Source organism: Archocentrus centrarchus, chromosome 12 (genome assembly GCF_007364275.1).
Source record: "Archocentrus centrarchus isolate MPI-CPG fArcCen1 chromosome 12, fArcCen1, whole genome shotgun sequence".
Lineage (NCBI taxonomy): Eukaryota > Metazoa > Chordata > Actinopteri > Cichliformes > Cichlidae > Archocentrus > Archocentrus centrarchus.
In genome coordinates this window covers 20394334-20405285 of record NC_044357.1, presented here as the reverse complement: position 1 = coordinate 20405285, position 10952 = coordinate 20394334, and positions in this window count along the sequence as shown.

Below are 10952 nucleotides of genomic sequence, written 5' to 3'. Positions count from 1 at the left end.
AAGTTCTTGATATGTACGATGTTATGGGGCTGTGAAGAGTTTCAGCTGCCACTGACAGCCTGAGATGGAAAGCACTGTGGGTGTAAAGATGGAAGACTTTGTGATATGGCTGATTTATTGGTGGAACAGTTTGAGAAGCAGACTGTCTGCCTCATACAATTCAGTGCTGCCTGCACACAAAGAGTTTGCTTTAGATGCTGATTCTTAAAAACAAAATAGGGAGGTAACTAAAAGGCAGACACACCCTAACCAGAACAGTGATTGCCATCAAAATAATGGGGCCGTTCACCCCAAAATAAAATTTATATACATTCTCCCTGGCCCATAGCGCTCTTTATCCATCAAGATTGTTTTGGTGTGAGTTGCCCTGTTTTGGATGTATGGGCTGTGTGGAGATGTCTGCTTTCCCTTGAACATAATGTAAGTAAATGGCACTGACCTCACGATGTGCTGCGTGCCAAAAAATACATTTAAAAAACGCAGCAGCAATATCTTTCCAGAAGTCATGACCCAGTTCCTCCAAACAACCTGACGAAGAAACTTGTTTCCTTTTCGGCAAACTGTATCTGCCAACCAAAGAAGCATCCAGCCAGCTAACATTGCAGCTATGATGAGGCGGAGACCACCAGTGGTTATATCGTGTCATGCAAGCTGGTTGATTTTTGGAATAATTACATAATTACTGGAAATGGAAACTGAGTTTTGTATATTTTTGAGCAGATCAAAATACTGTTTAGAAACTCATTTCTTTATAATGTACTCAATATTCAAAGTGTACTGAAAGAAAGTACACTTTAAATTTTGTGTATCTTTTGAACCAAGGAATTAAACTTCTTCCAGTAACTAGAAAAGATAAGGAGTAGAATAGCTAGATAAAACAGATATCAAGGTATAATAATAATAAAAAAAACTGTCCGCAGTTTCATAACTTTAATTATATTCCTGCAGCTTCCTGTCGTTCATGGATCTTTGTAAGAAATGTCATGTCAGATCAAAACATTGCAACCAACAGATAATTAAAGTTTTAATGGGGATGTCAGCCAGTACTCTGACACCTCTTAAGTACCACAGATTTTCATCTATTATTCTCAGTTTTCAATATGTCATTTTTGTGGTAGTCTATGAAAAAATAGGCCACTCGCACATTCATAAACAGATGTGTATTTATGGATATTCATGAGGCTCAAAGTCACACCAATACCAGGCCAGCAGTATGGCTGGGAGAAAACTGCAGGCACCCGACCAGAATGGGCTGGCTGAAGCTCACTTTAAAAAGTCACATGCCTAAGAAGACTTCCATCCAACTCTTCTCATTAAGGCTGGCTTTTTCAAGAGCGGGCAGCTTTAATGGGCACAAAAAACCTGCTGGTATAAAAATGTTGACATTCAAAATCACCAATTAGCCCTTTTAAAGGTCTTCCTCTTTGCAAATTAAGAATGTGGTGTGTACAAATAGCCAACATTAGGTTGTAACTTCTGAGACACCACTTCAGTCCTCATGTTTTTTTATTTGCTGGCTTGTTTTGCTTAAGTGACATCAGTTAAAGCACCAGTCTAAACTTTAGTAAATATTATTTCATTAGCATGAAAGCTCAGAAAAGGAACAAAAAAAGTGAAAAATAATTAATTTCTTCTAAAGCATGATTGCTTAACAACCTGATATGGTTCCAGCTTCTTTCCTCTTGTCACAGTCCTGGGTCTCTGACTCAGTGTTTTAGCTTTAGTTTAGTGGACTTTTGAAGTTTAGTTGTGTTCATTTGTGATCACAGATTTGGTTTGTTGTCTTGTTTGTGTGTTTCCCTTGTGCATTAGTTCCCTAGTTCTGAGGTATTGTTCGTATTGTTTCATGTGTTTTCCCCTCTAGTATACTTAGTTTCCTACTGGCCTTAACGTTTTGTTCTTCCTGTGTCATTCTTGTCTCCACGTTCAGTTGTTTCGTGTTTTACTTTGTCAGCCTTTGTCTCTTGTGCTCTGTGTTTAGATTTACTTCCTTGTCTCGTCTGCTGTGATTACGTTCAGCTGTGCTCCCCACCTGTTGTCTGTTCCCTCGTTATCCCTCTGTGTGTTTACCGTCTCAGTCTTCCCCTCGTCTCTTGTTAGAGTCTTGTTGTCGTTGCGGCCGTCCTCCGTTCCTGTGCTGTCCATGGTCCTCGTGCTCCCTGGTTAGTTTTTTTCCCCCAGTTTAGGTTTCCTTAGTTTTGTTACCCTCTGTGTTTATTTGTTCCTGTTTTCAGCCATAATGAAGGCTCACGTTTTGTTAATCCCTGTCTGCCTGCTTCTGAGTCCTGCATTTGGGTCTGCACCCTTCACACACACCGCACAGCCTGTTTCTGCCATGGTAGGAGAAGAAAATCATTTAAAGTTACCTCAAGCTCGTGCTCATGGAAAGACGTAAACAAGAGATTTATTTTTATAGAAGAAAGTTCAGTGGTAGTGCCTTCCCTATATTGTGGCCACTTGCCAACAAAACACCACACATACTCCATGAACTTTCAGCTGTTTACTTATTTAACATTTTCCATTCATTTAGTTTTTATTCAGATTTTAAAATGTAATGCAAGCAGAAATCCCGCTGCTCACATTGCTAGGCAACATGTACCTTTGGACATGATGTTTCACACGCACTGGTTTATCGATTTAATGCCCTTCCAAATTTGGAAACCTAAAGACACTCATTTTTACCATATTAAAACAACACAGATTAAAACAATACAGAATCACACCCAGTCTTGTTCATACTGAAATTTTCCATTCAGGCTGAGATATTGTAGCAGTCTTTCTGACACACACAGATGTTATCTCCCCATCTCCTCCCCTGCCTCTGTCTGTCACACAGACATCCAGAAATGTTAACTTTCTGTCACACTACCACTTTCCCTGCCATACTTTACTGGCAACTTTCTCCAAATGTCTTTATTTTCTGTGGGGTTTTGGTTTCATTTGCATTCTGCTTTCCCCTGCAGCGGTCCCTTAGACCCACAGGCTTGAGCTTCACAGTAGCTAGCGAAAGAAAAGTCCTCTTTCCTCACCCTGACATTCTCTGAGTAAGCCCTGATTTTGCTGTGTTTAACTGCAGGTTAATATTAGCGCTGTCATTTAGGTCTTCAAACAGACTCCTGCATCAAAGATGTCCGGTTATATTGTCTGAGAGTCAAAAGGGAATAAAAACCTGTCAGCCAGTCAGAATCAAGAATTCTCAGTGGCTGTGGCATATCAATCAATAGACTTCACTTTATTATTAGGAGTTGATGTTAGTTTCTCATGTGGATAAATAATAATTACATGTACAGAGTCATCAAATTGATCTGGAATATCAATGCTTAAGGGGCCTTATTGCCCTCTGCTTACCTGGAATATCGCTACAGGCACCTAGGTAACCCTGTTATATGTCAGTCCACAGTGTTCTTCGCTCTCATTGGTAGTCACTTTAATTTCTCACCTTGAAGCTGAGAAAAGTTTAACTTGGGACCCGCCCACTCTGTGTTGACAGCGGTTAATTCACCTGTTGTCAGCTGAAGCTGTGTTTGCTCAGTTTGATTAGATTTAGAGACCAGGATTAGTTTGGCTAAAGAAAAGTAATTTTGGGTTAAAATGCATAACTTTACAGTCGTGATTACGTAGATTTTTAAGTTAATAGGGTATTGAGTTCATCTGTGAAGCAAACATTTTACATGCACTTGTTCACATGGCCACTAGAAGACAGTGCACTTTAAAACATAACCATAGCTTGTAATAACAGCTTGTACAAAGCACCTGTTGGAGGATCGTAAATGAAATTCCAGTTCAGCAGAAATGTAGAACTGTGGAAGATCTCAAAGACAAAGAAGCTTTCAGAGGAAATGTTAAACCTGCTGAGCAGAACAGCAAAGCAAAGCATCACATAAGGTTTAGGAGTTTTCTACAGCACCAATCAACTGTGCAGAGTTGATGCGCAAAAAGCGTCTACATGGAACCATCATCAGTCGTCACCCTTATTTATCAAGTTAATGACATAAAAGTTAATTAACATTTGGCTAATTCTCTGCTGCAGCGGTTGCACTTCTTTTCTATTTGCCAGAACTCTTGCAAGCAACTCTATGCCTCTTTCCAGTGAAGGTTCCAGCAAGAGCAGCTCTGTCTGTCTTCATTTCCCCTTTTAACTGCTATGCTTGAGTAGGTCGTGGACTCAGTAGACCTCAGTTACTACGTCTCCCACAAATCCAGACAGAATAACTGAGCTCACAGAGTTGACTGCTCATTTAATTTAAAATTTTAATGGCTACCGCCCCATTTAAGCTGTATTTTTCTATTACTGCCATTAAGCTCCATTTTTACATATATTTTGCTCCTGATATGCAGTGTATTGCATATTTAGGACAGGCCACTCCTGTATCTGCATGTATGTGCAGCTCCAGCAGTAGTAAAATAAGCTTTTATCATAAATCAGCTGCTTTATACTGCTTCATGCTTTAGCTATGAGTTGAAATTACAGCTGACTCCAATTTTCAAATTAATGGCCATAAAATAATGGGTTTTAAGAGTGTAAAAGGTACTTCATTTCAATATTGTAATGTCAGTGTGTTCAGTTAATCACAGTTGCATGATGGGGCCCCGTGACTGGTAATATGTCACGTTCTTCTATCCCCTGGAAGTATTTTTAATTCTATGTGCCTTAAATCTGAGCGAACACACTCAATAATGTAATACATCACACATGGTGTATTACCCTACAGTTCTGCTTGCCTAAGCTCGATCACACATCATACACTTTGAAATCTTTGGCTCCTGTGTCAGAAAAGAAGAGAGTTGGATGGAGAAAGGGACACAGGAAGTGGGGCTGGTGGAAATGTCTTTACCTGAAGCTTTAGATTATGCAGAAATACAGAATATAACTTATAAATACTCTTTGATCTCTAAAATAAAGCCTCACATTGTTTTGATCAGTCTTTCTTGCAGTTGCACACCATCTTTATCAATAAGGCCAGACACATTTTTATTTTAAGCTTAGATCATCAGAATACATCAAGCAGACATGTTTACAGAGAAGAAAGAGGGAGAAGGCGACAGTCAATCCTGCAGTACAGTGTCATAAATTTTCCAGTTAAAAAAGGCACCGATACAATGAATATTTAAATATCAAAAGCTAAGTATACTTTTCTGCCAGTCAATAACCTTTAAAAGCTACCTCCCTTTTAATGTGTATTATCTCTTATAAGGTAGAACATTTAATGAGAAATATTTAGGGTTTTTTCCACACTTTCATTTCTCTGAAGTACCCCAGCATGCAGCCTGTTGCAGCATGTAGCACTATTGGCCAACCCACTTGGGCACTCTGGGTAATAGCCTTTGCATCAGTGCTCTGAGCACCGTGCATTCAAATGAAATATCAACTTGTCTCACCGCCAAGGAAGATGACAGCTGACTCTGCTGGGCCTGCCAGAGCCCACTCTGTCCTGGGGGGAGGGGCAATGTCACTTTTATGGGAATTTGGAAAGGTTGCCACTGGAGCCTGGCCTTGGGTGAGGTAATTGGGGAAAATATATATTTTAGGATATTGCATAATAACTTTTGCTGTTTTGTGCATTCAAAGCCCATTTCAGTTGACATTTAGTGTGCACATTTGAGAGTAACTTCAGCAAACTACCTCTAGTCAGGAAATTGTTGAGCCCCGGGGATACTGGAGCACAGAACCTGTGTCTTAATTGATATTTATGGTCTTCAGTTGCGTTTTCATCAGGAGCAAATTGTGTTGAAGCATTAGTTGCTGCACAAAACAAAAGAAATTGCAGTCTGCTCCAGTTCTCTTAAAGCTACATGTACGCATTTCCTACATACTTAACTAAGACCACAGTTCCACTGAGTGAACACAGTAGACAACTGAAAATCAGCCTCAAAGTCAAGGTTTAGCTGCTGCAAGACATTTTTTAATTAAGTGCAAATCTAATAAAGACAGTGTTAAACTTGGTATCTTTTAAATTTAGTCATTTAGTTTTGGCATTGTGCTATCTGATTTTTTTTTTCCCCCAGGTCAACAAAAACTACATTTTAGTCTAGTTGTGGCACACCCAAAATGTATGGCCACTTTTGTGTTAATCTGTTAGTTTCATTTATTTAATTTGCTTACCTGTGATTTCCAGCGACAAAGACTCAAAATATTTTTGGGAAACATGACCAATATTTGTGCTGATTTATTGGGCAACATGGACTATACAGAAGGACAGTAAAATTGGAGCAACACCTCAGGTGGAACTGTTGATTCCAGGGAAGATGCACCCCGGTTGCTTTAGGGGGGTGAATTTCCGCCCGCTAAACAGATGCAATCTGGAAGGCAAACCGAGTGCACTGCATCTTCATTGCTCCTGAATGTTACCTGTATTTGCAGGGATTTCATTTTTGTTATGGTGGCACCATCCCTGGGGCCCATAACAAATTGTGGGGGCTCGTCCGGGATCCACTTCCAATAGACTCGTCGACGGAAGAGGGTCCAGAGATATCAGAACCATCAGGCCAACGCGAGGTGACGTTGCTGTAGCCAAGACGACAGCTGGTGAGTGTCCGTGAGGGGAAGCCAAGATTCAGGCGAGGATCTTCGTTCTGCCAAGGGAACTGCACTGCTGTGTCTCACCAGTGGAAGCACATCATGTCAACAGCACGCAAGGAGCTGGTTTGGAGCATCAAAAAGAACCTGTATAGGCTTTCAGGTGGGGAAGCCTACCAGCTAGCAAGAGACATTGCAACTGACTATCCAGGTGATGAGTTAGAACCCACTGATGAAGAAGGTTGTGTGGAATGCATTATTAAATATATGCAGTCTGATGCCTTGTTACAATCTGAAGATGAAGGAATGAGTCAGCTGCTAGCGTTAAATGATATGTTGTGCAGCATAATTGAAAATCGTGATTTGCTTAACATAGTGCATAAGGTTGCACAGTCACAGGACAATGTTAATGTACCCGCTAAGACAGTAGAGTGCACCACACTCACACATGCTGCCTCCCATCAGTCACCACCAGTTACTGATGCTCTACAGCACACTGACTTTGGTGCACAGACACCCAACACCAATCAAAGCTTAACCCAGGCTAGAATCACACGAGGTGAGCTGGGTAAGCAGCCACAGCAGTTTGGAACTTGGAGTAACCCACAACCCAGTGAGGTGCACAGTACACATGACACAGCATCACGTGCTACATTATGTCATACTCCATCACATGTAGCCAGTGAGAGGATGGTTTCCATAAAGGACCTCTCTTACCTCCAGCGGAGGGAATTTAAGGTACACGGTGGACAGATTGGGGACCACAACTCTGACATAACTTACAGCAGCATGTGCAAACAGATTGATGAAGGAATCAGAGAGGGTTTTACAGATGCTGAGGTAATCCGAGGTGTACTGAGGATAGTGAAGCCAGGTGTCTTCAAGGACATGCTCATCAACAAAGAGGAAATCACCATCAGTGAAATCAAGAGCTTCCTCCGATCACACTTGGGCGAAAAGGCCAGTACTGAATTGTTCCAAGAACTAATGTGTGCAAAACAGAATGACCAAGAAACCCCCCAACAGTTTCTGTACCGTATGATTGGGCTCAAACAGAAGATCCTTTTCCAGTCAAAACAGGCCAGTACAGACATTCGCTATGACCGCAGGACTATTCAGGGAGTATTTCTTCACAGCATCTATCAGGGTTTGTGTGCAAAGCACACTGACATCAGACAACAGCTGAGACCGCTTCTCTCAAACAGCGAAGTCACCGATGAGGAGATTCTCAGCCAGGTTACAAAAATGATGAGTGATGAAAATGAACATCAGCGTAGGCTAGGCCATGCTCCCCGTCAAAAAACAACACATGCACACAGTATCCAAGTGGAAGAAAGAGAGGGGACCGTAGACCAGGGTGGTAGTGAGATGATACAGCAGCTCAGTGTACAAGTAGAGGCTTTAGCTAACATGGTCGCAACTCTAATGGGCCAACAGACAGCAACCCACTCAAAAGCTGTACCTACCCAAACAGCAGACCAAGACAAGTTGCATACCACCCAGCCTCTTGCTCACCAAGCACCCACTCCTCCACCAAGTCAGCCCTCTGTTGTGAGGAGAGGTAAAATATTCAGCTGCACCAACTGCATGCAGCAAGGCTCAGAGAACTGTAACCACTGTTTTTTGTGTGGGGACCCTGGGCATAGAGCAGTTGGCTGTCTGAAAAGACCCAAACAGTCGGGAAACGGGAGTCGGTCTCTGTTGAGGGACAGACAGAGGCCATTCCACAGTCTCAGTCCCGCTCAGTAATGGCCACCCACAAACAGAGACATCGGAATGGAAAGAAACATAGCAAAAAAACAAGACATTCATGCCCTTTTAAGACACAAGCTGCTAGTGACAGTACAGTGCGCACAGTGCCACTAATTGGTAGAAAGAGTCTGATTAATTGTTTTCTCAATGGCTTTGCTGTCTCAGTACTATTTGATACTGGTTCACAAGTAAGCATCATTGATAGAGCCTGGAAGGAGGCATTCATCCCTCAAAATGCAGTAAGGCCTCTACAAGAGCTCCTGGAGCCTGGGGAACGCTTTGACTTGTGTGCAGCAAATGGCCAGTCCATCCCATATGATGGGTGGGTGGAGCTAGCAGTCAATCTCCCAGGGAATGTTGACCCCAACCTCACAATGGAAGTCCCCTTCCTTGTTAGCCAGATCCCGCTTCCCCAGCCACTACTGGGAGCCAATGTTCTCCAGGGGATGGTAAATAACCAGCAAACTGATGCAGACGCACAAACTATGATCCTTAGCCTCCTCAGCAAAGCCCTAGGAGTAGAGGAAGAGCAGGCTAGGGCCATGGTCAACTTCATCAGTGTTCAGAAAGAGCCAAATTACAGTATGGCTGCCATTCGAGTAGGTAGGGAAAATATCAATCTCCCACCTGGTAAAACGGTGCGTGTGCGATGTAAAGTACCACCTACCTTTGACATTTCCAATCCTGTGGTCCTGTATGAACCACCGGAAGAGAGTTCCATCCTCGAACAGCTTAGTGTTGGAGAGGGTCTACTAGAAATCAGTGATAGCCGGCAACCATTTGTTAAAGTGCCAATCTCTAACCACACTAAGCAGGAAATCATCCTGCCAAAAAGGTCTCAACTTGGCTCCATCCAGCATGTAGTCAAGATTCTCGAACTAGGCAAGCAGAATGTGCAATGTGGGAGGCCATCACCAGCCGGTGTAGTAACGGCTGAAGTTAATGTTGCTTCCCCTAGCACTCCCCCTAATGACCTGTGGCAACCACCGGTTGACCTCAGTCACCTCAGTTCAGACCAACGAGAAATAGTTGAGAAAGTACTTTATGAGGAGTCAACTGTATTTGCTCGGGACAGCAGTGACATTGGCTGTATTCCCTCTCTCCAGATGTCAGTTAGACTCAGAGACGAAACCCCTGTCCAAAAGGCTTATGCGTCAATCCCAAAGCCATTGTATAGGGAAGTCAAAGAGTATATCCAGGAGCTGCTGGTGAAAGGCTGGATTATTAAATCACACTCACCATATGCTGCACCTATTGTTTGTGTGAGGAAGAAAGATGGATCATTGCGCCTCTGCATTGATTACAGGCTCCTCAACAAAAAGACTGTGCCAGATCGGCACCCTCTTCCCCGCATCCAGGACCTGATTGACTCACTGGGGGGCTATAGATGGTTTTCCATCTTAGACCAGGGCAAAGCTTACCACCAGGGCTTCATCGCTGAGGGGTCCAGACATCTGACTGCATTCACAACCCCATGGGGTTTGTATGAATGGGTTAGGATCCCTTTTGGCCTGTCTAACGCGCCAGCAGCCTTCCAAAGAAGTATGGAGGAAATGCTGGATACACTCAGAGATGAGTGCTGCATCCCGTATTTGGATGATGTACTCTGTTTCTCCAGGTCTTTTGAGGAGCATGTTGAGGTCCTGCGGCGTGTACTCCAAGCTCTGAAACAACATGGGGTTAAATTCAGGCCTGAGAAATGTGAGCTACTCCGCAAGGAGGTCAGGTATGTTGGCCGCCTGGTGTCTGCAGATGGGGTGAGGGTAGACCCAAAAGATCTTGAAGCTGTACAGGCACTGAAGCAGAAAACCCCACAAACAGTAGGTGATGTCAGGCGACTGCTGGGTTTTCTGAGTTATTACCGCGCTTATGTACAGGACTTTTCCCGTATAGCCAGGCCACTCTATGGACTACTCCAGACAAAACCTAGTCCACCGCTGACCAAGCCAAAAAGAGGGAAAATGAAGGGGCCTCAGCTTCCTTCACGGACTTTAGTAGAATGGGATGACCAGCACCAAGAGGTTCTGGAGCACCTCATAGATATTCTAACAAACCCACCGGTGCTGGCCTACCCAGACTTTGACCACCCGTTCATACTGCACACAGATGCCTCTCAACAGGGCCTCGGGGCAGTACTATACCAAAACCAGGATGGTAAGATGAGGGTGATAGGTTATGGGTCCCGTACCCTGACTCCAGCTGAACAGAATTACCACCTCCACAGTGGGAAACTGGAGTTCTTGGCCTTGAAGTGGGCCATATGTGACAAGTTTGTAGATTACTTGTACTATGCACCCCACTTCATTGTATTCACAGATAACAACCCCCTCACTTACGTTATGAGTACGGCCAAGCTCAATGCCGTGGGACATCGCTGGGTGGGGCAGCTTGCTGATTTCCACTTTGAAATTAGGTATCGGCCCGGCAAACAGAACATTGATGCAGACACCCTTTCTCGCTGTCCACTTGATATCAATGTCTTTATGGATCAGTGCTCAGAAAGACTATCAGAAGAAGTAGTGTGTGCCACTTGGGAGGGAACTAGGACAGCCAAACAAGGGGATGTAGCTTGGGTAGCAGCCCTCAATATCACGTCACAAAAACAAATACACTCAAACATAGAGCCACTTTCAGTAATCAGTCACAAAGAACTTGCAAAGGAACAGCATAAAGATCCTGTAAT